This window comes from Oryzias latipes, chromosome 20 (genome assembly GCF_053564925.1).
Source record: "Oryzias latipes strain Hd-rR chromosome 20, Olatipes_Hd-rR_3.1".
Classification (NCBI taxonomy): domain Eukaryota; kingdom Metazoa; phylum Chordata; class Actinopteri; order Beloniformes; family Adrianichthyidae; genus Oryzias; species Oryzias latipes.
In genome coordinates, this window is record NC_136256.1 from 10794733 (window position 1) to 10821253 (window position 26521).

At 41.5% G+C, this 26521-nt stretch overlaps 2 long non-coding RNA genes across 2 annotated transcripts; one reads left to right on the plus strand and one right to left on the minus strand.

Moving 5' to 3' along the window:
* Positions 1 to 1660: 1660 nt before the first annotated feature.
* Positions 1661 to 10878, plus strand: LOC144988124 (uncharacterized). The gene is made up of 4 exons (XR_013651930.1): positions 1661 to 2144; positions 2228 to 2362; positions 8649 to 8765; positions 9883 to 10878. It is a non-coding gene; the product is annotated as an uncharacterized LOC144988124 (long non-coding RNA).
* LOC144988125 (uncharacterized) lies at positions 8928 to 16468 on the minus strand. The gene is made up of 2 exons (XR_013651931.1): positions 13457 to 16468; positions 8928 to 13345 (listed from the first exon to the last, which is right to left on the minus strand). It is a non-coding gene; the product is annotated as an uncharacterized LOC144988125 (long non-coding RNA).
* Positions 16469 to 26521: the final 10053 nt, after the last annotated feature.

The following is a 26521-nucleotide window of genomic DNA, read 5'->3' on the forward strand; positions in this document are numbered from 1 at the left end:
GTCCAATGCAGGTCATACGACCAGACACACTCAAAGCTAGTAATCAGTTAACCTATGAAACCTGTTTTTAGACAGGGAGATGAAGCTGAATTGTTGGGAAAAAAACACACAAATACATAAGGAGAGCATGCGAACCCCACAAAGATAGTTTCTAGCCAGGATTTCAGCCAGTGCCTTCTCACTGTAAGGTGAGAGGGCTAACCACTACACCACAGAGCAGCCCCTATTCACAGCCATTTTCACAAAGGCTCCGGCCGCCCGTGACCCCGAAAGGGACAAAAACGGGTTTAGAAGACAGTGAATGAATTACTCAACATATTTTTTAATCTTGCCATCAGTTCTGTTAGAACTTCTAGTATTACGTGTTCAGGCTATCACACAGTTTTACTGTCTAATTAAATTCCTACAGGAACTACAGAAAACAGCTGATTGATTTTGCAGGATTTTCAAATTTCTTGACCATTTGTGCTTATTGGCCACTATAAGAGATCTAAAGAAGTCCTTAGTAATTACTGCATCGCATCACATTTATTTTACAAACCGGGGAAAAGGACACACAAATGTGGAGGCCTTCTGCTGGTGTTTCACACCACGTTCTCGCTGCATTGAAGCCTGCTGCTGAGGCAGTGCGATCACCTCAGGGTACTAATGTCCTTTTTCGTTAACTGCTGTCACAAGCCAACGTGTGCAGGCCATGGCACATGAAGGTGCAGCCTGCTCCTGTGGATGACAGAGGGGAAAAAAAGCACAAAAAGATGCTTTTAAAAGCACGTCACTCAAGATTCCTGTCATCCAGCAGCGTTCAGAAAAAGGACATGAACTCATCAGTTCAGGTGAAAGCGCTGAAGCTTAAGCTTCTGCTTAGTGCTTATAGAGGTCAGCAGTTGTTATCTTCATTTTTCATTTAACAAAACGGGAAAAGCAGTTTTTTTAATGCAACTCTTTAAAAACACTGAGGTAAACTCTCAGGTATCATTCTGAAACATTACATAGACATGCTGGACTATACACAAGAGCCAAGAGCAGTTTTCTTGCACACAGTGGACTTAACTAAAGAAGCAGCTGCAGCATCCCCTCTTTGTGATCAATATGGGGATCTTTAGCTCAGGGCGAAATAGAATTAAGAATTGCTTTTGGATAATGACAGTATCGACCAGTGCTCAGCAAAGCGTTTCAGGCCGTGGCAGGTTAATTCCCCTCTATGAAGGTGTGAGTCAGGTTTAGTGGTCAAAGTGATCCTCTCCAGTCAAACGCTGCTGCTTTAGCTCCGTAAACAGAATACTTTAATTTACGCTTTAAATTTTAAATCTTATATGCCTTTAAACAGGTTCAGATTTCAGTTTCATAATGCTCATAAATTGTGCGATTCAGTTCTGTTGGAACTTCTCCTACTTCTCATAGTTATGGAGCCAAGAAAGATTCCCTGCTCAACTGATGCCAGGTCCACTCTGATTAATTAACTCATACTGACTGTCTTTAATTGGCTTTGGGTCACGGTGTCCGAAATGAGAACTAGAGGGTCATTTAGGCAAATGTAGCGCTTTGAGGACACTAATGACTGCAGCTTTTATTACACATCAACTCAAAGTTGGTCCATCCATCCATCCATAGTCAGAATCTGATGTATCCCTTTCAGGGTCATGGGGTTGCTGGAGCCTATCCCAGTGTCACATTCAGTTCGTAGTTTCGGAAGCCCTCATCATGGCAGAAACTCAGGACTTGGGTTTAGCACAAAACTTTATTTTCCATTTTCTCCCATTGCCATTTCACAGTCATGCCCCAAGCTCTAACCAACAACAACCTCCCAATGGTTACAACTCCCACCTTTATAGGATTTCTCCTTTGGGAGCTACCATTCACCCAGGTTCACATAGATAATCTATTTACACAATATATATTAAAAATATGTACATTCAAAGTTTCCCCAACCCCTATAAAAATAGGCAATCTCCCCATACAAAAATAGAAATCACTAACTGTTCCTAAACCATATCAATAATTCACTCAAATAATAAAATTACTACTCTAAATCTAACCTGTTAACTTTACAATGATTTTAGTTCCCTCCCAGGAACCAATATAAGGTTCTTGTACGCTTAGGGACCTCTTTTGCTGGCGGACCATTCCTGACACAGAAAACAGAGGTGAGTCACCACAATCAGACAAGGTTTACACATACATGCTGCAGCTGTAAAACCTAAATATTTAAACCTATGTGCTTTCACAGGTGCTCCTGACCAAGAAGAACTTTGCTGCTGCTGCTTAACTTTAGCTACATTAACTAATACAAATCTGTCAGTTAACCTTCTCTGCCTGTTTCTGCAATGTGATAACTGCTCGTCGTCGTGACTGTTGGGCACAGGTAGGGTACATCCTGAGCAGGTTGCCAATCTGTTACAGGGCCACACACTCACACACATATACACACCCAGGGGTAATATATAGAGATGCCAATCAATGCCTGGTTAGAAAAACCTTTCCGAACATGGAAGGAATCTCCGCTTCTCCAAACTCTTAACAATACAAAACGTTTTTTGAAATGCCTTTGAGACAGACTAACAAACGCCAACAAAAAAAAAAGTGCTCCAAGTGAATCCTAAATCAATGACTATAAATCACTTTTTAACTGCCCCGTGGCCTGCGAGGCCAGTTGCAATCAATGGTCCTCTGGCATCACAGGTACTGATGGTCAAACTCAATAAACTTAAAATATTACCCCAAGTATCGTAAAAATCCTTTCAAGAGACTTGGAGTATGGACTTTGGGGCAGCCATGGTGTAGGGGCAGAGTGACAGACCTACCCCTACACCTTCTTCCCAGTTACACCAAGGGTAACCGGGAAAAAGGCTCCCCCTAGAGCGACTGGCCCCCCCAGCCAGCCGCAGAGGGCGCCTATCCTCCAAGGGCGACAAGGCAGCCAGGAGGCAGCCATCCATCCACAGACCGAGGCCGAGCCAGTGCCAGCGCAGAGAGACAGTCAGCAAGGGATGGACCTGAGGGCAGGAGGTCCAGCACCATCACTCATGCCCCTGACATTCCTGAGGGACTAGCACAACGACCCCCTCCCAGGTACCTCACCCCCCCACCAAAAACAAAAAAAAGGAAAATAAATGAAATAAAATAAACCCATTACCCCCTCTGCTGTGGATGCAACATTTACCCCCCGGGGCGCCAGGCCAAGCACCAAGCAACTGGTTGGGGGTAAAACACCGGCCAAGGGCAGCCGGCCCCCCAGTTCCCACTGCGCAGCGTTGAAATGTGCCTGGGCGGCCCCCCAAAAAAATTGCCCGGTCGCAGTTTGATTTGAACGTATTCTTAGAACCTTCGCGGTCACCAGGCAGCGTGTAAAAATGTGACTGCTGCCTCCCAAATACAAATGCCACCAAGTGGTCACCTGCCAATTTTGCTGAAAAACTTGCATTTAGGTTTCTGCGCAGTGGTATTTTGGGATATGGGACCGTAATCTTAGCGATCACACCAGCATGACCTCTGAAACGGGCTATGGCTTGTTGGTGTACGCTGGCCTTGACGAGGTTCAACAAACACAGGAGTTTTTATGTAAATGAAAATATTTAAGGTGATACTTTAACAAACCTATAAAGTTATTGTAAAGCAACCAAAAAGCCAAACTATGACTACTGTATGATACAAGTTAGAGTAAACAAGTCCTCTGAGGACAGCAGAAATCCTGGCTAAACCCAAAGCAAAGTAAGTTCCTCTTCTTCTTTTCCAGCTGATGTATTTTTTAAACAAAGCATTCCGAGTGAGGGCTGGTTTTTGCATATTCCCTCTGAGAATAAAAGGAATTTACCTTGCTCATTATGTGAGACATTGAGGTGTTTTGATGTTTGGAGATGAAAATGCTCCAAGATGAAATATTCATTTTTTTTTCAGTTGGCTTAATTATGTATGTGTCCACTGTCAGGTTGAAAACTCCTGCTCCAGTGAGGGATGTTTCAAGCGTACCTTTTTGCCACTGGCGCAGAATACATTACCTTCTTATTACAGGGAGGGCCTGGCGCACATTCATATGCAGCCTTATGGAAATATTAAATGAAGACGCTGCACACCTCAGTGGACACGCTGAATAAGCATGAGCATCTCTTGTCCCTGACTCATATTGTGTAGGCTGTGCTGATTGTTGTTGTTGACTCATATACAGCATCGTTTTAGCGAGGGGCTTCCTTTTACCAAGGTAAGAGTCTACCTGAGCCCATTGATCTCATACTGAAAATGACTCTGAGGTCTCTGAGATGTGATAAGTTTGTCACCCCAGTCTGAGTGTCACTCGCTTGGCGTTCTAAAAAGTCACACTCCCACACCGTCACCGTGTCACACGCCAGCATGGCAAGCTGGGGGAATTTTTTCAAGAGAGCACATCAGAGAAAGCAGTGCAACTCTTTAGAAGAACTCAAAATGGGAGCAAGATAAGATTGATGCAACAGTGTGCAGCGTGAATGCGAAAGCTGCAGCCCGCTGTGAAGACGCCAGATCATCTCTGTCCGAGTTGTTGCAAGAGTGTTTCTGTTTTTAGGCTGTGTTACTTCCTCGTTATGATTGGTTCCTTACTAGAAAATGCACAGCGGCTGTGTGTACAGGCTAAAGACGCCCATGGAGATTCAATTCTGCATGTACAATGCTGTTAAGAAAGGGATTAACATATTTAAATTGCATTATTTTAGTCTTGTGCTGCTATGATCTGGAGCATAAACAGCCGCAGTCAGACGCACAAATGCAACAAAATGTGAGCAATTTCATGCAGTTTTGATTCCTCCTTTTAACGTTAACACGCAAAAAAGAAATGTCTAACAAAAAGTTCAGACCAAATTAGCTTAAGCTACAATAAAAGGGGAATTCTTTTTCATTTCTTTTGAAAAACTGGAATTTTTATGACGGTTTTTGATAAAAAATCCCATACTTTGAGTCATTAATATGTTTCAACATGTAATTTATTTTTTTTTAAGTTTAGAAAGAATGTGAAAACATCTCAAAAATGTTTCATAGAAAATGTTTAGTTAATTTTACATTTAGAGAACATTTGAACGAAATTATTACTTCAGGTCTCAAGCCAACTTGATGATACACCTGGTGGATAAGCAGGTGAGAGCTGGAGGTGAGCAGATGTAATCTGACTCTTTAAGAGCAAAACCGAAGTGATGATGGCAGACAGTTTTTGTGATGGATTGTTTTGAATCTAAAGCACAAAGAAAATTAAAGCAAAAACTAGTTTCAATCAACGATCACAACATATGATTTTGTTTCCACATTAGGTTTAAATGATGCAAGAAGATAATATATGTGGTTCACAATGTAATAATAATAATTCAGCAGTCAAAGCCTGCATGGTGGTGTAGTGATTGGCACTCACAGCGAGAAGGCCCTGGTTCAATTATCATTATCATTAAACATGGTTCATAACTACGTTGGGGACTCTAAATTATCCCCAGGTGTGACTGAATGTGTGCTATTGTGAGTGTGTGTGTGGTTGTGTGGCCCTGCGATGGACTGGCCTTCAGTGGGTTCAAAAGCTGGATGGAAACACACATACACACATTTTGCAAGGAAGGTGGGACCTAGGTCCATCTGTCCCCTGCCCCTTCCCTGGTGGGGGGTGCGGGCACCTTGGCAACGGCGGCCGTGTCCCTTGGGTGCCGGCTTCCTGGGCCCGGCGGTTCTCTCTCCGCGCGGTGGGGGGGGTTTACATTACACCTGAGCCGGGGGTGTTCGTGTCCCTGGGGGGTGGGTCCTGGTCCTTGCCCCTGAGCACTGGGCCCCGCCAAATTTCCAACTGTGGCCGAGCCTGGTCGGGCCATATTTACAACACCCCTTGTGGGCCCCCTTTTTTTTCCCCGGGGTTCCCCCATCCTGGGCGGGGGCGGCGGGCCCCTGCCTTGCTCCTCCCTGGACCAACCGTGGGCCGGGTGAGTGGCTGCCTGGAGTGCGGAGTGGGTCTCCCTTGGGGGGTCTTGGCTCGTACCTGGGGTTGGGGCGGGGGGATGCCCGGAACTCCTGGGTGGTGATGGGGTGCTCGTCTGGGGTTGTGGGCGTCCTTCTCCGGGGGGGCCCTGCGTTGGGCTCTCCCGGCGCGGCGGGGGGGCTGCTCTCCTGGTTGGGCTGGGGCGGCGCTCTCTTTCCCTCCGTGCCTCCCTGCTCTCTGGCTCTGGGGGCCTCGCGGCGCTCCTGCTGGCCCTGGTCTGGGTGGCGGTCTTGGGGTGCGGTTTTTCCCTGCCTTTTCCCGTTTGGCGTTGGGGGGATTCCGGCTGCCGCTGCTGCTGCGGCGGGGGTCTTGGGGTGGGGATGGCTGGGCACTCTCCCTCCTTCTTTTCACGTTCCACCATCCATTTTAGAAGAACATAAACACTCACCTGAGCACAGGTGTTAGCTCACCTTTGCACTAACAGTTTGCATGGTTTAATGACTGAAATATTTCACACTAGTTGGTTTTAAGGCATAAGTATGCGTGTGAACACTATCTGTTTTGTGTACATGTCGACATGTGGACATTTTTGCAGCTAACAGGTGTGTTTATAACATTTGAGTGTGTGTGTGGACAGGCCCCGCCCTTTTTGTACTACATTTGAACCTTACCGTAACGATAAACAACCAGTAAACTTGTTGCTTTATGCTGCTTCATGGTCTTATCCCCCCCCCCCTCCTATTATCACCCTCCTACCCCCCTCTCTCTCTAACATCCCTCCCTTTTCTTCCCTTCTTTCCTTTTCCGTCCGGTCCAACACCCAAGATTTTCAAACATGGTTGAAATTAATAAAGTTTGGCCTCAATTACAAAAGGGGTTTATTCAGACATACCTCTGGTTTGTATGAAGATTAACCCCTATTGTTAAAGTAAAATATGTCCAACACAAGAGGCCGTCAGCTCTCATCTGTCTGCCCAGCTGTTGGACAGGACAAGTTTAAAAAAAAAAAAAAACTGGATGGATAGATGGACATACGGACGGATGGATGGATGGATGGATGGATGGACAAGTGGATTGATGAAATTCAGCATTTGCACTCGTGCAATTTTAGGCTTTTTCCCAGATTAAAATTAGTGCTCACTCAAGTAAATAGATACAGACAAGCACACCAAATACATTAGAAATGATAACTTTAATTCCTCTGGAGATTTTTTGCAGTAAAATATAATTCCATAGACAGGAAGTTATGCCTTAGTCTCAACTGCCCTTACAGGTCTGATGGCAAAAAATGAGCAAACCTGTACGGGGCATCCAGGTGGCCCACAGGAAACAGGAAGGTTGTAAACCGTTTGGTGAGCTCCTAGAGAGAAAATGTTATGAACATTTTGTTCTACAGGCATGCTGCGGGCGACGGTCGTATTGAACACTTAAACAGCAGGTAAGGGTAATAAGGTAGGTTGGACACTGGTGCTTCGTACAGAGTTTTCATTTGTTCAACCCCCCTGGAACCTGCACAGGGTGCTAGGTGCCCATTAGTGCTGTTCACGTGAAAAGTGTGTGCTCCTTGTGTGAAGCCTGACTGTTAGAAATTAGGAAATTAGAAAATCAGAGCATAGTTGTGACATCCTATGGGGAGGTATTTATCACAAGCATTCCCGCATGTGCAGTATTTGTGTGCGTTCAGTAAGGAGCCATCCCCTGTAACTTACATTATCCTTACAATTCATGAAACACTACCACACGCACGACAATCATATGTTCCATTTTCAAGATGTCCCTACAGGTGGCCTCACATGCCTCATGGTAACTGCAAGACACACCTTAAGATGCACCTGCTCCTGCTGACAACCCTCCTTGGGTCCGGACAATTTACAAACCTGCAGCACCTGCACAGGTCAAGCGCCATACAGGTGCATGTGACTAAAGCATTAGGTGGTAGCTTGTCCAAAGAGGAGGACTGATCATGCCACCATAAAACAACATAAACAAAACTCCAGTAAAAGGCTTAAAACTGAGATTCTAACAATCCTGTCAGAATGAAACCTAAGCATCTAAAACTGAGCTTTGATTTATGCCCTTCCATGTTTTCTGCATGAACCAAACATCACTTTGAACAAATCAAATAAGCCTCACAAGTGGCAAAAGTTGCTCATTGAATTGTTTTGATGAGGGAGAAACTTGGTACAGATGTGTCAAAAGGGGGAGAGTCAGAAAGGGCATCTAAGTGTCCCAGTTCAAAAACCTTTCTCAAAGAATTTCTGCACAAAAAACATTGTCATAGTAGTTGGACAACAGATAACGGAAAGGGCCCCTACTCTTTTTAGAAGTGGAACTCTTCTGCAGAAGAAAACTTTGAAAAATCTGAATATTTCCTTTATTTAATCATGTTATTCTGCATAGTGACTCTAATATTATTTTGTTGTTGATGCCATTAAATGTAAAAAGTACTGCAGGTGCATGTTCATAAGTTTCACTTATGTCAACATTCATTTGGAATTGTCCAGAAATATTATGACAACTTTTTCAAACCTCCCAAAAAAAAGACAGACAAAGCAAAGCTTCCTTTATGTGTCATGTTGTTTAGTTGCTCACTCTGCAACAATCCAAATTGTCCTGTTTTTTTGTCTCATCCGCCCTCCAACTCTCTGAAGTTGAGGCCTTTTCACTCTTTCCAAAGCTGTTAACCACAGAAATGAAGCGGCAATCTTTGTCGCTCTCATTTTTCATCCAGGTGTCATAGTGACTGCTGATTTACAAGGCTCTGCGCGCTCTTTAATGAGAGACTTTGGCTGAGTTTGGCCCACACGTTTGGGAGGAATGCTGCCGGACTGTGGTCGGGATAAAAATGGTGTGTTTGAATGCAGGAACTGTCACTGTTAATCCAAATATAGCTGTTTCTGTCTTCATTGGCCCCTTCTTTTGCTGTCTCATTTGTTTCTGTTTATGTTTCTGTTCATTGCCTTGTTTGGCTGATGTATTTCTGTTTCAAAAAGCCGTGGTAACATCGATATTTCTTTCTTTGCTAACTTTGTTTCTGTCTGCGGGAGTTTAGTTATTTGACGTTCTATAACTTGTGCAGTTGAGTCCCCTACCTTTTTTATTGTTTTTCTTATACATCTATCCATCAGGTTTTATTAACACTTGACACAAATGACACTAACAATTGTTGAGGATTTTACTGTTATTCTACAGTAGGGATTGATCCCCTATAACAAAATAGACAGACTCAGATAAAAATCATGTTTTTTTTAAACATTTTTTGTGGCAGTTTTCTGATGATGGATGAGTTTTATAAAAAAAAAAAAAAAATTAAATTGCATTTTTGAGTATTTCTTTATTGAAATTAACTATGTTTTATACATCTCTGTATAGATCAACTATGTTAATGGTCTTGTTGAGTTTTATTTGCGTTTTGATTGCTTGAAATAAACCATTACCAAATCCAAATTGTTGTGAATGAGGAGCAGATGAAAATAGCTGTTTGAAAAAGAGCTTATTTGTCATGTAGAAAAATAAGCTGGGTGGGCTGCAAGCCCCCTGCCCCGAACCCTCAGCAACAGGAATGGGAAGGGGTGGGGGGGTTGCTCTGAGCCAACAGTCCTGCCAACAACTCAGAGGCAAATATTAAATGAACCCCTGCTACTCTGCAGGAACTTTGTCCTAAAAAAATGACAGTGATGATCAAAGAGGATCAGAGTGGGACTTTAAACTTGACTGCAAACATTTGTGTTTGGATTTTTTGTTATTGCGTTTTATGGTTTGCTCTAATTATGAATGTTGTTTCTTTCAAACTTCTCAGACGTTTTTTCTTTCAAGCTGTATCAAATGTTGTAGTGCCTAATCTGACCACTGGAGGCTGGTTTAAGAAGGGAGCATTTCCCCAATGACTCTCTGCTTGAATAGTCCAGCTTTATACCAACAATGAATTTGTGGCTTACTCATGGTTTTTTATGCTATCGCTTCAGGTTCTTTTCACGAAAATTCTCCCCTCCGGCCGGCAACACTCCACCAGAGAGGAAAAACTACCTTTATCGAGTCATGAACTACGGCTTCAGATGATTCACAAGTACAAATCTCCCTAATGCACGCTGGGGGTCCAAGCTTCATGACGCCAACAAGACAACATCATCTGCAAATAGCAGAGAGGAAATCCCCCTCCTGCCCCTGCTTCACCCCTTTATGATCCCACTATGAACCCCCTTCATAAGTAGAAACCAGGTACATTCAGTTACATCCCAAATCTAAGGCCATATTCTGGAGCCAGGCCTGGGGTTGGGGCTTGCAGGGGAGCGCCTGGTTGCTGGGGCTCCTCACACGTGTCTCAGTCGGGCCTAGTCCGAAGAGATAATGTGGGATCACTCCCCCTGTCGATGGCGGTTGCTTCAGCGGCCCAACCCGGTCATGGGACTTGACAGCCATCTACATCCATTTTTGTAACTTCCTTTTTCCATTGATTTTTCCATTCACTCTCCAGTCCTCTTCACTTAAATATTGAATGTAAGACAAAACTAAGTGATCAATCTTGTTTTTGTCATTTGACTGGATAATTCATCTGTTCTTTTTCTTTTAATTAACCACCGCTTTCACTGCCACATTTGTTAGTTCAGATACACTTTATCCCCTCAGCTTCCTTCATCTAATTCTTGTGGCCATCCCTGTGATTAGTGGTTTGGTGGTAAAAAAAAAAAAAAGTTCCAAATTTCTTTTGGAAAAGATCCTCGTATTGTTACTGTTTAGAGTCAACATATGCGTTGCCTGTGTCCATCCTCCAACTTGTGTCCTCTATCTATGACGAAAAGTGAATCAGGAAAAGGGCACATGATCCTAACTGAGGAAGAGAAGGAACTGGCAGTCAGGCTATTGGTGCAAGCAAGTGCCGAACTTCCAAATAAAGACAGGTGAACACAGCAGAGCCAAGCCTTACATTTTTTTTAGAAGTTACTTTTATCAGTATTTATTGTGTGTCATGTGTGTTAAGGGAGGGGAGTGGAAAAGGTGAAGGGTGGGTTGGGTTTTTATGGTAATATTGTGTTTTTTTTGTTTAAAATGTTGATGTGCTTCGAGTCGCACGAGTTATGAAAAGCGCTTTTTTATAAACCAAGTTTGATTTGATTGGATAAAACGGAAGCCTGATGACAAACGGAAAGGTGACAAGCAGGACAATTTGAGCAGAAAAGGGAAACTTGGTAACTTTAGATTTCCAGTATCTATTTTTACCGGAAACTTGGTTTCAGTTACCACGGGAATAAAGGAAATGGAGTTTCCTGTGATAGATCTTTCTCTGGAAAATCAAGTGCGTGTCCTCAATTATTTCGAAAAGACCTGCACATAAACATAAATCCGACACATACATGCTAGAATCCATCAGCATAAAAATGCATAAAGAAAAACCATAAAAGGATTTACATCTGAGATGCGAAACTACCACAGACTTGGTTTTTGTCACAATGATATTTTCTTTAACCATGTTGTTCTCCAAAATCATTAGAAAATAACCGTCACAGTCTATCTTTGTTTAAACAAAAATGAACCCCTTCTTCTCATGCACACTGTCGGACAATCAATGTATTATACTACGCTCACACTGCGCTTGGAAATGCACATTAAAGTGACCAGTTTCAATGAAAATTCTATGAAAACGTGTGTAAATGCGCATTTTGGACTTCCGCATTCAAAGCTTTCACGTATCACTACGCAAGTTTATAAGTCTGTTTTTGGGCTCTACATACAAAACATGTGGAAATGAGCACACATCAAATGTTAAACCAGTCGAACTTTGACCTATCAGGGACTCAGATTTGGTATTGACGTCAGAGTAGTGTTTATTGTAATTGCTGCCTTTGCCTTGCGTAACTATATGACACCAAGTCTTTCATACATTTTGCACCAAAACTCTTCCAACAATGAGCACATTCAAGAATGCTTGTTTAATTCTTGAACATGCATCACATGCCGAGTGTGTTCATAGAATATCAGAAAGAGAAAGTTACAAGTCTTAAATAGTGGTAGCACAACTGTCACACATGAAAAAAGGGCAATTTAAGAATACTCATAAAAAAGGAAGTTAACATCCACTAAAAATATATTTGTGCTGAATCTAGAGGAAAGGATTTATATTAATTTGAACAATTATGTAATTTCCACTGTAAAACAGAAAAAACCCCACTTCTTTTGCTTAGCAACTTCCCTAACTTCCCTTCTCCATCTCCACACATGTTTATTTGTAAAGCCTTACTGGTTGTTTTAATGTTATTAGAGTCATTTCCTGTGCTGCAGTTTCATACTGAACCGTCCCCCTCCTCTAGCTTTTCCCTAAAACTCACCAGCAGCCCGTCACCCTTTCAGCACCTCTGGCAGCCTCTTGTAAAGGTGTGGGTGGCCTGGGCTGGACCCTGAAGTGGTCACACGGATGCTGAGCTGTGAAATTACGTTAAGCTGCCAGCTAGGACCCATGGCAATCCCGCCTTAATGAAAACTGTTTCGCAGTACGAGCTGCTCGCAGCACCGGAGACAATCAGCTTGACAACCAGGGCTTAATTTGGAGGGGTTGACTTAAAGGACACCGTCATAATTGCTGGCATTTTGGACTCTCATTTATAGCACTTTTTTGGTCTCAAAATGTTCAGATGTGAGCACACGTGGGAAAAGAGTAGGTGTGAGGTATTCATTTTCATCCAGCGAAAACAACGGTGGGCCATCACAGACATGAGCACACATACAAACATCAAAACCTCCCACGAGCGGTTTACTCATGCGGCTTCAGTACTGTACATACTGTTGCAGTCACAGGTCTGCTTTACTGTAGCCATTGGGGCATTTTACACTGATTTCAGGTAAGACTTGACTCGCAATGTCCAGACATCAAAGCCACAAAGCAGTCATTAGTAATTCTGAAGTTTGCTTTTTTTTTGCAGTTGAAATAAAGTGAGATGGACAGGCCTTTTTTTTACTCTTCTCTCGATAAAGTTTGACTGTAATATAGCAGTTTTGACTTTTTTTAAGAATTAATGCCAACACAACCATGATTATTTCTTCTAATAAAAAAAATGTATTAAAAACGCATTAAATGATTTTTCTCTTTTATGTTTTTTCTTCATTTTCAACAGATTTACCTTCCTAAAAAGGATTTTTATGTTTTCTTTCATTTTTCTTTGTAATTAAAAAAAAGAAACGCAATTGGATAAAACAGGGGAAAAAAATCCTGAACCCTTAATGCAAACTTGGAATGCATGTCCATAAAAAGATGAAAAATGCAAGTCAACAAAATAGATTGAACAAGCTCAGTGGTCCAGTGGACGATCACCCACTCTGGAATTGGGAGGTTGAAGGTGAAAATCCATGGTTAGTTCAAAGATTAAAGCATGGAACCCATTGCTTTTCACCGAGCCTTGAGGGTTTGTATTGGAGGTGATACCACCAACACCCGCCCTAAACACACACACACACACACACACACACACACCAAAAAAAGGATAGGTCAAATGCGGGAACAAATATTGTGTGGCAACTGATGAGACTTCAATCATCCATCTCCTGTACCTTCTGAATCCTTTTTAGGGTTATGGGGTTGTGGGAGCCAACCCAGATACTGTTGGGTGAAGGTGGGGTACAACCTGACCCGGTCACCAGTCTGTTGGAGGCCCACAGGCTCACATGCACACCTAAGGACAATTAAAAATGGTAAATGGCGAATACTTATATAGCGCTTTTCTACCTACAAGGACAAAGCGCTTTACAGTCACAGACCCATTCACCCAGTCACATACACATTCACACACACACTGGTGGCCGCTCCGCTGCCAAACACAGGCGCCCGCCTACCACCAGAGGCAAGGCGGGGTTCAGTGTCTTGCCCAAGGACACTCATGGGCGTGCAAGGCGGGAATCGAACCTGCAATCTAGAGAAAACACAGGGAGAGCATGTAAACTCCACACAGAAAGGTCCCAGGTGGGATTTGAACCAGGGCCGTCTTGCTGAAAGGAGAGAGTGCTGACCACAACATCACTGTGAAGCCCAGACTTTAATCAGTAAATGGTCAATTGATAATAAGCACATCTCAAACATTTAATATTCTAACATTTCTTGTTAGGAATGTGGGGAAATACATGCAGCAGACAAATCCAAAAAAAGATGTAACATCAATGAACAAAAGTAGCCACTGTCTCCAAGTGAGGAAAAACTGTTCCAGTTCTCTGGTGCCAACCAGGTCTGCAAATGAAAAGCTAGATGTGTTCTAAGCTTTGCAAGGCCCTACCACTAATCATTTAACATGCTTGTAACCCTTGTGCTATCCTAGGCGCTTTAACGTTGGGAGTTGGGTCATCTAGACCCACTAGACAGTGCTCTGAATCTTTTTTCTTCAATGATTTGTGATCTTCACTGGTGTCCATGGATTACATGAAATCTTTCCACCTTTATCCACCTTTGTCATGGTAGGGAGAACACGTCAATGCAAGGGTGGGGTCATCTAAGATAGCACAAGGGTTAAACGTATCCATACTATCTTCCAAATACTCATGCCTAAGTCTTGTGATAAAAGTTAGCCTAAGAGGATAGCTGCTGGGTCAGCCTTTAGCTTTATACTATAAAAGTATGCATACTGAGGTTAGGGAAAAGGGTTAAGGTTAGGAGAATTTGATGTCAGGAGTCCACGATGACTGCCCAATCATGTCCCAGATGCTACGATTTTAGTTACTCCAAAAGTAGAGCTTTGCAGCTTATTGGCCTACAATTCCTGTTCAGATTATTTAGAAGAGTTTGAATTTAGCTGTGCGGAGTTCAAAAATGTAGATTGAGGAGAAAAATCTATTCTGCAAACAACACCAGCTAAAGTAAAAAATATACAACAATCGTAACATACAGAGTCTCTTCTGATACTTTTTGCTTTACAAATCAAGTACCAGTACGTAGTCATCATCAATCCACCCATCTTCAGAACCTGCTGAATCCCTTTTGAGATCATAGGGTTTCTAGAGCCAACCCAGCTGTTGGATGAAGGTGTGGTACACCCAACAGGTCACCAGTAGCATGCAGTAAAATCCTCACATTCATTCTTTTTACTTCATTGTGAATACAGCTTATCATCAATGCAAACATGTTCAGTGAAAAGATAATCAAATGGGCAGATTCTGGGAAGGTGATGAACAAACCAGAAAAAATTGTTCAAAAGGAGTTGCAAACAAAGGACTGTATGATTTCATCTTTTTTAGTAGTCTTAATGCACAATATCAATGCTTCCTGTAACTTTTAAAAGACAAATTTCAATTTGTTTAAATAGACTATTAGATTTTAAACATTGGTTTTAGAAGTGTTTTTTCTGAAAATAAGACATTTTTTAAATTTTTTAACGTTTTAAACAATCAAAATAGCTGGTAAAATATATATTCCGCAAGCCCAGACAGTAGTCATGTATAGAAAACAAAACAATAAACATCCAAAAGTTTTCAATACCTTCATTTTTTGTGTATAAGTTGATATTTCATTGTCGGACTCAACATACCCGTTTACATGTACCAATTATCTGATCCACATCTGTTTTTCCAAGGTATAGGACTTTTTCCAGCAACATGTAGACAGGATAATTGGATGTTCTTTATCTGATAATAAAAGGCATTCAATAATAAGACATGGGATTAACACATATACATTTCCAAAAGATGATACTTCCTGGCATGTTTTTACTTTCATCTGTATACTTTATAGGTTTACATTTAGGCATGTAACAAAACACAGGAGACAGAAGTCACACGAGACCCCAGAGTGGCTTTGAATATAAAGCAACTGCTGTTTCTTCTTCACAGAGCGCAAATGGAGAACAGCAACACTGTTTGGTTTATTTTGCAAGCACACCAGTTCCCACATTAGTTTAGCTAATGCTACAACATCTGGTGCCACAGTGTTCAGTGTTTCGTTCTATAGAGAAGTGGAGGGGGGTTGGAAGTTCCACTGTTACATCCTTAGGTCTAAAATTCCACAAACTAAATCAGATATTTCACTCACTCATACCTGAATTTAGCAAAAACCCCATTCCAATTGAAAATTGCTCCCTTTTACCACCAGCTCAAAGGGTATTTTGAGGAACTGCAACAATTGGTGCTTTCAGAAAGTAAGGGGCTTGGTTTTTCGTCCACACCACCATTTTCTGCCCTAAAATATTCATATTGAAGATGACAATGTGTTCTTTCGTAAGCAGAAAACCATCTTACTGAAGAACTGTTCAACCTTCAGTGAAAATGTCTTCATTGATTCTGGAAGCACAACTTGAAACATGAATAACTTTTATTTGGAGACTCAATAAACCCAATTTGAGCAAGAATTTTTTATATCTCCAAGATGCAACTGAAATAAATCAATTTTGTGTCTTAATTATTTAATGTCCCACTCTGATCATCTTGTGATCCGTTGTAAAAGTGTTCCTAGTGGTCTTTAAACTATGATTATACAGTTTTTAGCAAAAATCTAAAAATCTGTGTCATTTTTTAGGACATGGTTTCTGCAGAGGGGCAGGAGTTCATTTGATATTCCACTTAGCCCCTTGTGCTATCTTAGATGACCCCACCCTTGCATTGACGTGTTCTCCCTACCATGACAAAGGTGGATAAAGGTGGAAAGTTTTCATGTAATCCGTGGACACCAGTGAAGATCACAAATCATTGAAGAAAAAAGGTTCAGCGCACTGTCTAGTGGGTATAGATGACCCAACTCCCAATGTTAAAGTGCCTAGGATAGCACAAGGGTTAAAGATGTGAGCATAAGTGTTGGCATGGAGTAAGCCTGCTACCACTTTCCATCATTTCTTTGCCTCACACCCTCATTCTAACATAACCTATGCAACAAAAACAGCAAGCAATGTTGGACCTATCCAGCCATACAGCTGAGTCAGATGCCAACTCGGAGGACAAAAACAAGGACGTTAATGGATCCATTTGTTTACAAGTGGATGCTTTAGAACGGAGCAGAGCAGGGAGCTTGTAGCTTGCAGTCGTAGGTTCTTCATCCCCCTTACAAACTTTTTCCAACAACATTTTTCATCTGCTCCTGATTCACAGCAATTTGAATAAAGAAACACTCAGAAATGCAACTTTCAGCTTCATTATCTTTGTATATATCCTTCATCATAAGAAATATAAAAACAAATGTTTCATCGGAGTGAATATTTAAAGAGCCATTTTTTAAATTAAGAGAAGAACTAAGAAAGTGAACCGCCAAGAACTTTCCATTTCATAAAGTGAATGACAAAATAAGCACCAAATTAAGAGTCTGACCAAACTATAACTTCCATCTCCAGTTTCATGTTCATACAAACATAAACTGACAAGCTAATTTGAGCAGAAAAAGTCTGCAAAAAAAGTCTTTTGCTGGTTAATAACATCATGTGGTTCTTGCAGTATTGCTCAGGTCATGCATATTACTTAAACACCCTCTGATTTCAACTGTGAGAAAAGATGGCTCCAAAAATAACACCTTGATAGACCAACCTTGGCGTCTTCAGGGGGAGAATAAGCTCTCTTCCAGCCACAAGGACAAATGAGCAGTAAAATGCAATAGGAGCTCCAATAAATACAGAATAAATTTAAACTGGGCTTTCCAGAGGATGGATGTCTCCTTACAGCCACAGGGAGGGGGCGAAGACGGCCGCGGCAGGATAGTTCATGTGTATGTGCGTGCGTATGCCAGGATAAGTTCACACACACTCCTCACCAGCCAAAACAAGTATATATCTTGGCCTGCCATGTAGACAGGCAGCATTACGTTCACCCGCAGGTCAGAAGCTGGCTGCCCCATGGACACACTTCACTGTGGAATCATGGGAGTATGGGGCTTTATGTACGAATCTTCCCTCGGGGAGGATTTGTACATAAAGGAGGTGTCAAATGACACACAAAGGACGTTTGTACTGCTTAGGTCTATTACATTAAGGATATGAAGCATTGGTTCTAAAGGAGGACATCACTTTGTGCCTCGAGGACATGGCTCAACCAAGAACGCAGCTTCAGAATGATTCAGGAACTCTGGGAAATCTGTGTAAACAACCAAACTCTTAATAAAAATAGAAGTTTTTCCAAATCAGTTTAACACTAAGATTTGACAGTTTTACTCAATCAGGTCAATCAATTTTGTATTGGTTTTATGAGATTTTGTTTTGTCTCTTGTTTTTCCAAAAGTCAAAAGGTTGGAAAACACTATTTTCTGCATCTGTCTTTTCTTTTTAATATGTATCCTTACATTCATCCTCTGTCATTTTAACATTCTGTTTTCCAGCAAAAAGGCTTTTTTTTGGTCAACAACCTTTTGCCAAAGTATATAAAATCCTTGCGGCGTGCCATCCACTGGTTTGTAAACAGTTGATTTAAAGTTACTTAATTGGTTCTTCACCATTTTAGTCTGAGAGCCAAAGAGGAGAGGGTTAAACCGAAACCATTTACTGTATAAAAGAACTGGACTGAGTTTGAAATTGGTCTAAGTCGGTCTGAGTCATTGTTTCTATGGTAACAACTCTCACAATCAGGAGTAGGCTTGTCAGAAATCCACAACCCCACCACTTTAAAACGGAATCGGTCAATCAAACATTTCAAACTTTTGACGCGAGACCAGATATTTTATTTATTTTATTGAGGCATCTGATTGGTCAGTTTATAGCTTGAATAACTAATAGCAAAGACAAAAATCAGGGGGAAAAAATCTGTGTTATCAAGAACATGTGGGTGGGAGGGAGAGCAATGGATTAATGGATGGATGGATGGATGGATGGATGGATGGATGGATGGATGGATGGATGGATGGATGGATGGATGGATGGATGGATGGATGGATGGATGGATGGATGGATGGATTAATGGATCAATGGATGGATTAATGGATTAAAGGATGGATGGTTGGAGTCACACTGGTAATAAAGGTTTTGCTAAAATGCTGCTGAACACAAAGTTCTTTGAAAACATTAACAGTCAAGTATGCAAGCATAATAAATAATATTATTCTTGTTATGTAATATATGATAATGAATATGAATCTAAACAAATAAATCACATACAAACAAAGAGATTTGTCCCAAAAAAAACAAAGGGAGGTCTATTTCTGGATTCTTCTGCTTAGGGTTGGATTGGGGGAATTAAGCCACCATTATGTTGGGGGGACTTTAGCAAAATTATACAAAAAACAGAGCAAAGTCATATATTTTGGAACATTTTCAAAAAAGATGCAATTAAAACTTTTCCAAACCATATATGTAAGGTCTTATTTGTGGGAAAAAGACCTCTAAGGATTCAGTAAAAAGCAGCTTTTCTGCTTTGTTTTTGCTGTTTTTCTTTTACTTTGTTGAACTCACCGCAGAGCAGTTATACATATTTAGGGTCATGTTTACAGTTAAAGTGATGAGCACTTTATGTTCAATTTTGCTCCAAAAAGATGCAAAGGTAATTCTCTAATTCTGCTCACCTTTCTTCCAACTCACACATCTGAGGTGTGGCTAACTCCAGGAAGCGTGCCAGCTACTTCCTGTCTGGAGACACAAAAAGTCCACAGAGAAAGACGGAAGCGAGCTAAGAATACTCTGTCTTCAGATTGACATCTAGTCCCCAAAACACTGCATTGTTGGTGCTCAGAGCCTGCCAGGCTGCATTCAGCAACTGGTGAATACTCAACTTGTTATTTATTTTAGGAGCTTCCCCATGGGGCCGGCTTGACCTCAAGAGAACAGCTTGAGAAAATTCTCAGGCTTTCTATGGGATGTGTTTATTTGCTGATGCTGTTTCCCTCCGAACCCCACTCCCTCTTCCAGCCCTCGACGTGCGCAGCGGTGCGCACTTCAAGGCTGAAACTGATCGTTTCTGCTCATAACAGTATCAGTTGCACTGACGGCTCCACCTGAGCCATTTAAACGGTGTGCGTGTGTCTTTTCACTGGATGGCTGGCAGGCTGGGCTGCAGCTGAGCAGAGTGGCTGTGATAATGTTGTGTGTGTGTGGGGGGGGGGGGTTGATGGTCTGCAGAAACAAGGGGAGGAGGACCTCACATTTAGCTGCTGCCTCTTGGGAGAGATTAAGCAGTTCGGTCTCTCTCGATCACTGCCTCCTGCTTCTTCCCTTTCTGTTAGGAGCCGGGTGTACCTCTTCATCTGTCCTGCTTTTTTCTGTTTGTTTTTGCACTTTCTGTTCCTCTCTTTTACTCTCATTTCCTCTTCTCTTTTGCCGCCTTGCATGTGACACTCTTGTTTTTGCACCTTCTTTTTCATTTTCGCCCTTCCGACTCTTCCAGCTGATTGTCTCGGTTAAAAGCCCAGATGGCACAGAGTTTGTGGCCCAGTCAGCCCCCCCCCCCCCCCCCCCCCCCCCCCCCCGGCTTCTAGGCCGGCCCTTCTGTCTCTGTTCCCCAATAGGCTGTTGGGACATCCCGCTGAGCCGATCCCCCAGTCCTGTGTGGAACACCGTGGGGCTCAGCCAGTACTCACATTAATCTCCTAAACGATCCTGGACCTAAGAGGATCAATACTCATTTTCAGGGAGCAGCATGATCCCTTAATGTAGTGGCGGATGGATGCTTATCCCTCCACCCTCCTCGCCTCTGTTTTAACTCCCCATCGAAAGAGCAAAAGTCAGCCCTACATTTGATTTCAGGCCCACTTTAGCTAAACAATATCTGGCTTTTATTACTCGTGTCATTATTCAGCTGAATGTCCCCTTGTGGTAAAAACTACCTTCATCTTCATTAGCTGAAATGTTAGCTTTGGTGTGAGCAGCTTGTTTTTGCAGAATTACATCTATGTCTTGTAATTGCCCTCTGTGAACCCCCAGTCATCCAAATACAAGAAGGGTCACAGGGCGCCGGCGACTATCTGCTAGCATAACTGCTTCCATCATGTTCCCATTTGCTGGAGAATGAATTTTCTCCGGATCAAAACACCCTAGTCCAGGGGAGAAAATAAATCCCTGTGAGGGCTTTTAGCTACATGTGACATGTCATCTGGCAATGTGCTTGTAATTCCTTGTTTTGCACTGACAGTGCAAAAGGGGCTTCATGTTAATGTTGTTGTGCAGCGAGGAAAGCGAGAAAGGATTTCTCATTGGGTGGCAAGCATCTTCATTTTCCATGGAACTCCGTTCTGACCAGCTCGGTTAGCTGGACTGCTTATCATCGATCTCTGCTGATGCAGACTGTTTCCGGGTTTTTCATCAGCAGAGATACAAAAGAACAGAGCTGGGCACCCTCTGCTCATGCTGTCTCTGAGGCAGGAGAAGCCACCTGCAGCAAGTTTGGATGTACTGTTTATACTAAACCTATTACTCTCTGTCTGGGCAACCTGCCCTGAGAGCTGGAGCGCTCCACTGCTACTGAATTATTCACCCCGGAGACCTGCCATCCACTGTATACAAGCTGTCACATGTAGCTGAATGATAAGCTGATTGTCCAGCAATCACAAAGGTTTGTATGTGTAAATACTTCGATGTTGTATTTACATGTGTGGCATGAATCCATAAGAAAATAAAAGACTTCCTCTGACTTGCAAGTTGTTTCACATCAGGTGTGAGTCCCGAAAACTAGGCACATCTAATAAAAAAATTGTAAAGACACATACTTAAAATTAGGTTTCACCAATTGATCACAGAAAGAGTTATAAACAAGAACAAGGATGATTCACAAGGTTCACACCAGCAAATTTGAGATGGAGTCACTCCTAAAAGTTTGTTCCTCATTTAATCTGCACCAGAGTGCGTTTCCACAAACAGGCTTATTCATTTGGCAGGAGAACTAGTGCACACTAGCAAGAGAACTCTTTCCACTTAAGAACAATGGTCTCCGATTACTTTGCAAGTAAGGTGGTTTACTTCAACGTGAGTGCTCATTCTTAATGAACATAGTGAATAAAAGAACCAAAGACAGTAAAGTCATAAGCTCTGTAGTCTAAGAACAGAAAAAAAGAAAGTTCACAGCAGGAATCTTCAAAAGTTGCAATGTCTCCTCCATTGACACTGTATAAACTCCCATTCCAATCACCTTTTCATCTATTGTAAAAGCATTCCCAGTGGTCTTTTGATAATAATTATGCTTTATTTAGCCAAAAATCCAACAACCTGTGTCATTTTTTAGTTTATTCCGAGCTCCAATTCTCAGGTAGTTTTTTTCTATATTTTGCTCACTTTCATGTGTGACATCCAGCTTGACCAAAAGAAGGTGTAATATTTAATTGTGTTTACTCATCATTCAAACCCAGCCTTTGGAAATGTCCAGAGCAAAAGCAACCTTGGGTTCAGGTCTGACTTTGAATCTGTCAAATCAATGGGGTAAGTAATGTTTTTATTTTTGGATGTGGAACATTGTTGCTTAGAGTGTTCCAACAACTACAATGAAATGTCCTTGGGCAAGATACTGAACCTCACATTGCTCCTGCATGGTGGTCACAGCTTGTTCAGCAGCGGAGCCACCATCAGTGTGTGACTGTGTGTGGCTGAGCAGGACTGTGACGTTAAAGCGCTTTGGGCATTCAAGGAAGGTGGTAAAGCGCTATATAGGTATACGCCATTGATTCTTATGGTCTGAACAAACGTCAAGACCTCTAAACATTGTCTTGTGAGACCTGACGATGGGGGATGAGGGTCAGCTTGTTGTCAGAAACTCCTCACATCCACTGCCAGGCATGGGATGGAAAGGTGACGATTGGGGGATGTGAGTCCAGCTGTTTTACTGAAACTGGGTCATCCGTCTTTATTTTCACAGCCGTCTTTGGGCGAAGGATCGGCATGCTTCGGACAAGTCACAAGCCCATCACATGCACACATTCAGGGACAAACAAACACTCATTAAAAGGAGCATTTTAAAATCCGCAATTAACCCATCACACATGCTTCTGGACTGGGGGAGGAGCTTGTTGAGCCAGACATGCACAAGAACATCCCTTAAAGACCTCTGGAGAAGGACAAGCCTTGAGATGGAAGGTTTACGCAGCAAAACCTCACAGGAAAATGAAAAGGCCTTTTTCAAACAACTATAACAATAGAAAGGCTGGAAAGAAAACCGTTTCTTTTTATTAATCCATTCAAAGTCCAGAATTTAACCTGTTAACGTGCTGTTACTAAACCTTAGGAGAGATGGAAAATATTAGATAAGAACTGACGAAATTTGGAAGCAAAGTTGTTGTAGATATAGACTGGAGAAGTCACACAGATAACGAGGACTTGAAGGTGTTCTGAAGGTGAATATAGATGGTACTAAATCACAGGGTATATTTGGTTTTCCTTTTTTCTCCAAGATAGTGTTATCTTTTAATCTGTATTATTTCATAAATTATTTTACATAATTCTAAATTGTGACAGTCGACATTTATAAGATGTTTTATTTTGATTCAAAGTTTTTTTAAAACTATATTAATGTTCATAAATAATTTGTTTAATTGATCAGATTTATTTTGAATCCCAATAGATTAATATCACACGACCAGAAAGGCTTGTGCCTTAAAAGCTGTTTTTTTTTTTTCCAATTCAGTCCTCAAAGCAAAAGGATAAAACTTTAAAGTTTCAGCTTCAACAAAAGGCCAAAAAAAAAACTAACATCTAAGATAGCAGGAGTCCAGGCAGCAGAAGCATTGCAGTCATCTGCTTAAAGCGAAGCTGCAGCCTCTCAGCAGCGTCTGCTCCTCTGTCCTGCCGTTACGAGTCATGGGACTTCCAGCATCCTTTCATTCTGCTCTGAGTTAACAGCCCATCTTCCCATCAAGCATCCAGTGGAATTCACCTCAGACATGTGATCCTGGATTTTTCTTTCTTATTTACACAGGGCCTTGTGTGTTAAGCACTGTGAGTGTGTTTAGGTCTGATTGGACACAGTCTGAACCTGCTGATTGTGCTTGCGTGTCTGCGTCCTCCTCATCACTGCCACTGCGCTCGGATCAGGAGAACAGCGGGGTCTTTCTTTAGGTAGAGGATTGAATCAGTGATGACAGTCTCATGACCTCTTCCTCTCTAACACATCCACACTCTGTCTGCCCTGATTTAACCCACTGTGCTTCACAAACGCATCTTTTTAAATCCTAACTGCTTTTTGGGTCAGAATTAGAGAAAAAAATTACATTTTTTTCAGTCATGACACATCAGATAAAACATTTTTTTGCACTATTCAAAACCTCTGTGTACGTAATGAATTCTTAACTGATTTGCAAACTAAAAATAAATTCAGTTACGTAGACTTTATAACTTGTCTGATATCAGTGCAAACAAAACTTTGGTACACGTCTAATAAAATGACATACACTTTTTAACTAAATTAGCAACAACAATATATTGTATTTCCTGCTAAGATGCATGTGTGAATGTGAACAGCTATACCTCTGCACTGTAGATGCTAAGGCATGCTAAAATATTAAAGGACGTTTAAAAGTATGAAGTAGTTAATGAAGTGTTCTGATTGAAAAATTGGCTGTAGAAACAAAACACAGTTAAAACCACCAAAAAAAAGAAAAATACTGATGTTAGCTGAAATTTCAAGGGTACCCTATTTTCTGTACTATAGGGGCACCAGATTATAAAGCGCATCGTCATTCAATGGCCTATTTTTGAAATTATGTAATAGATAAGGCACACCAAACTACAGTATAAGGCACATTGAGCAATACAAAAGAGAGATAAGTCTGTAATTAGACTTTTTCTAAACACAGTAACTCCAGAACTTGTTTGTACACACATTAGCATATTTACAATATCTATAGCTTCCAACATTATATGCAGCACGTAAAAAACAGAATGATATCACTAAAACAAACTTAACTGTGACTACGCTAATTCCCATTCTTATAGCACGTTAAAAAAAAACACAGTGCGACAGTGCTACATGTTAGCCACATTAGCGTATTTACAATGACACTCAACCAAACATTTGGACAGAGTGTCATGTATCTCTCAAAACTGCTTAAACACAACCAGAATAAATCCAAATACAAGGTGGTTCGGATTATAACACACACTCGTGACCCTTGTGCTATCCTAGGCACTTTAACATTGGGAGTTGGGTCATCTAGACCCACTAGACAGTGCGCTGAACCTTTTTTCTTCAATGATTTGTGATCTTCACTGGTGTCCACGGATTACATGAAATCTTTCCACCTTTATCCACCTTTGTCATGGTAGGGAGAATATGTCAATGCAAGGGTGGGGTCATCTAAGATAGCACAAGGGTTAAGCACACTCTAAATTAAATATCAGCCGAAAAGATGTTGGCATGGTTTTCAAAATTTAGTTCAGTTGATTAAAAGTTCACAAGACAGGTAAAATTAGAAGTAAAAGTTAATACGCATTTTGACCTCAAAAGAAAAAAAAGAGGGTTAGAAATATTTTAGAGGAGTTGCTTACCTAAAGTGTAAATCACTACTGACTTAAACTAGCAAATAATATTATGTTATAGTTAGAACAAAGAGTTTCCTTAACGTCATAGGGGTTTCCACTCATTCTCTGTGAGCACCAGACTAATTTGTTATTTAAAAAGGAAAAAAAAAAACAAGCAACCAGTAGTCTACTGAAGTATTGGAAACTTTATAGACCCACTCGAATGACAATTGTGTTTTTAACAAGCAATGGCCTATTTTTTTATGGAGGACATTTATAAAGAAAATGAATCTTAGAATTGAATTGTGTATTACTTTATTGAAACCATTGTAAATCACGAATAGACGAAAAAATGCAGTTTGAAAAAGCTTGTAAGCATGATGTACTACAGCAAGCTCTTAACTCCATGCTTTGTTCCAGTCTGATGCGTCCCCATGTGGGCGATCAGGCTGATGTGAGTCTTTATTTTCCTCATCAGAGCTGCCATCTGATAGCTCCAATATCAGACAACATGTTTGTTGCACCGCTAATGTTAGGTTGGGGTTGTGAAGGGCTGTAAGCTAGCGGGAGAGCACATAAACAGAGAGATAATGGGAAGTGAGGCCGGGCTTACTCCATGCCAGCGGTCTAGCCCACAACTCAAAGGTGAATTTCTAATGAACTCCTGCCGCTCTGCAGAAACTATGTCCTAGTTTGTTTGTTTTGTGGCTAAAAACAGTGTAATTATAAATAAGAGATCACTGTAAACACTTCAAAAATACATCAAAAGACAGTCGGAGTGGAACTTTATAAAGCTCAGAGCATTCTTGAAGTACAAATCTTGTTTCTTATTTTTGGTAGTATTTGGAAAGGTTGAAATTTTTGTGTCAAACTTTACAGGTGAGTTAGCTTTAAAAAACTATTACTTCATAATAGTAGAGCTAGAAAATCACTGATTAAATGTGATTCAACTATAATGTAAAAAAAAGACCATGTCTGAATAGTACCTGTTAGGCATGGTGGTGGAAGAGTGATGGTTTGAATTTTTATTTGGTGCTCCTCTAACCTCTGCTGGTCTGTAACTTGGGAATGTGAGTTCATTTGCAATAGTCTAATTTAATGAGTAAATAATGAAGCAGCCTATTAAACATGCTGCTAAAAATTCGAAGATGAACTTGTTTTCTATGTTTCATGAATCCATGACACAAACACTCAAAAGTAGATCACGCAGGTTCGTGATCGTGGGACAGGGAGAAAGAGGAGATGGGTGGGTGGGTGGGGGTGGTGGGAGCACAGCGCGCTCACTCCCCGGACC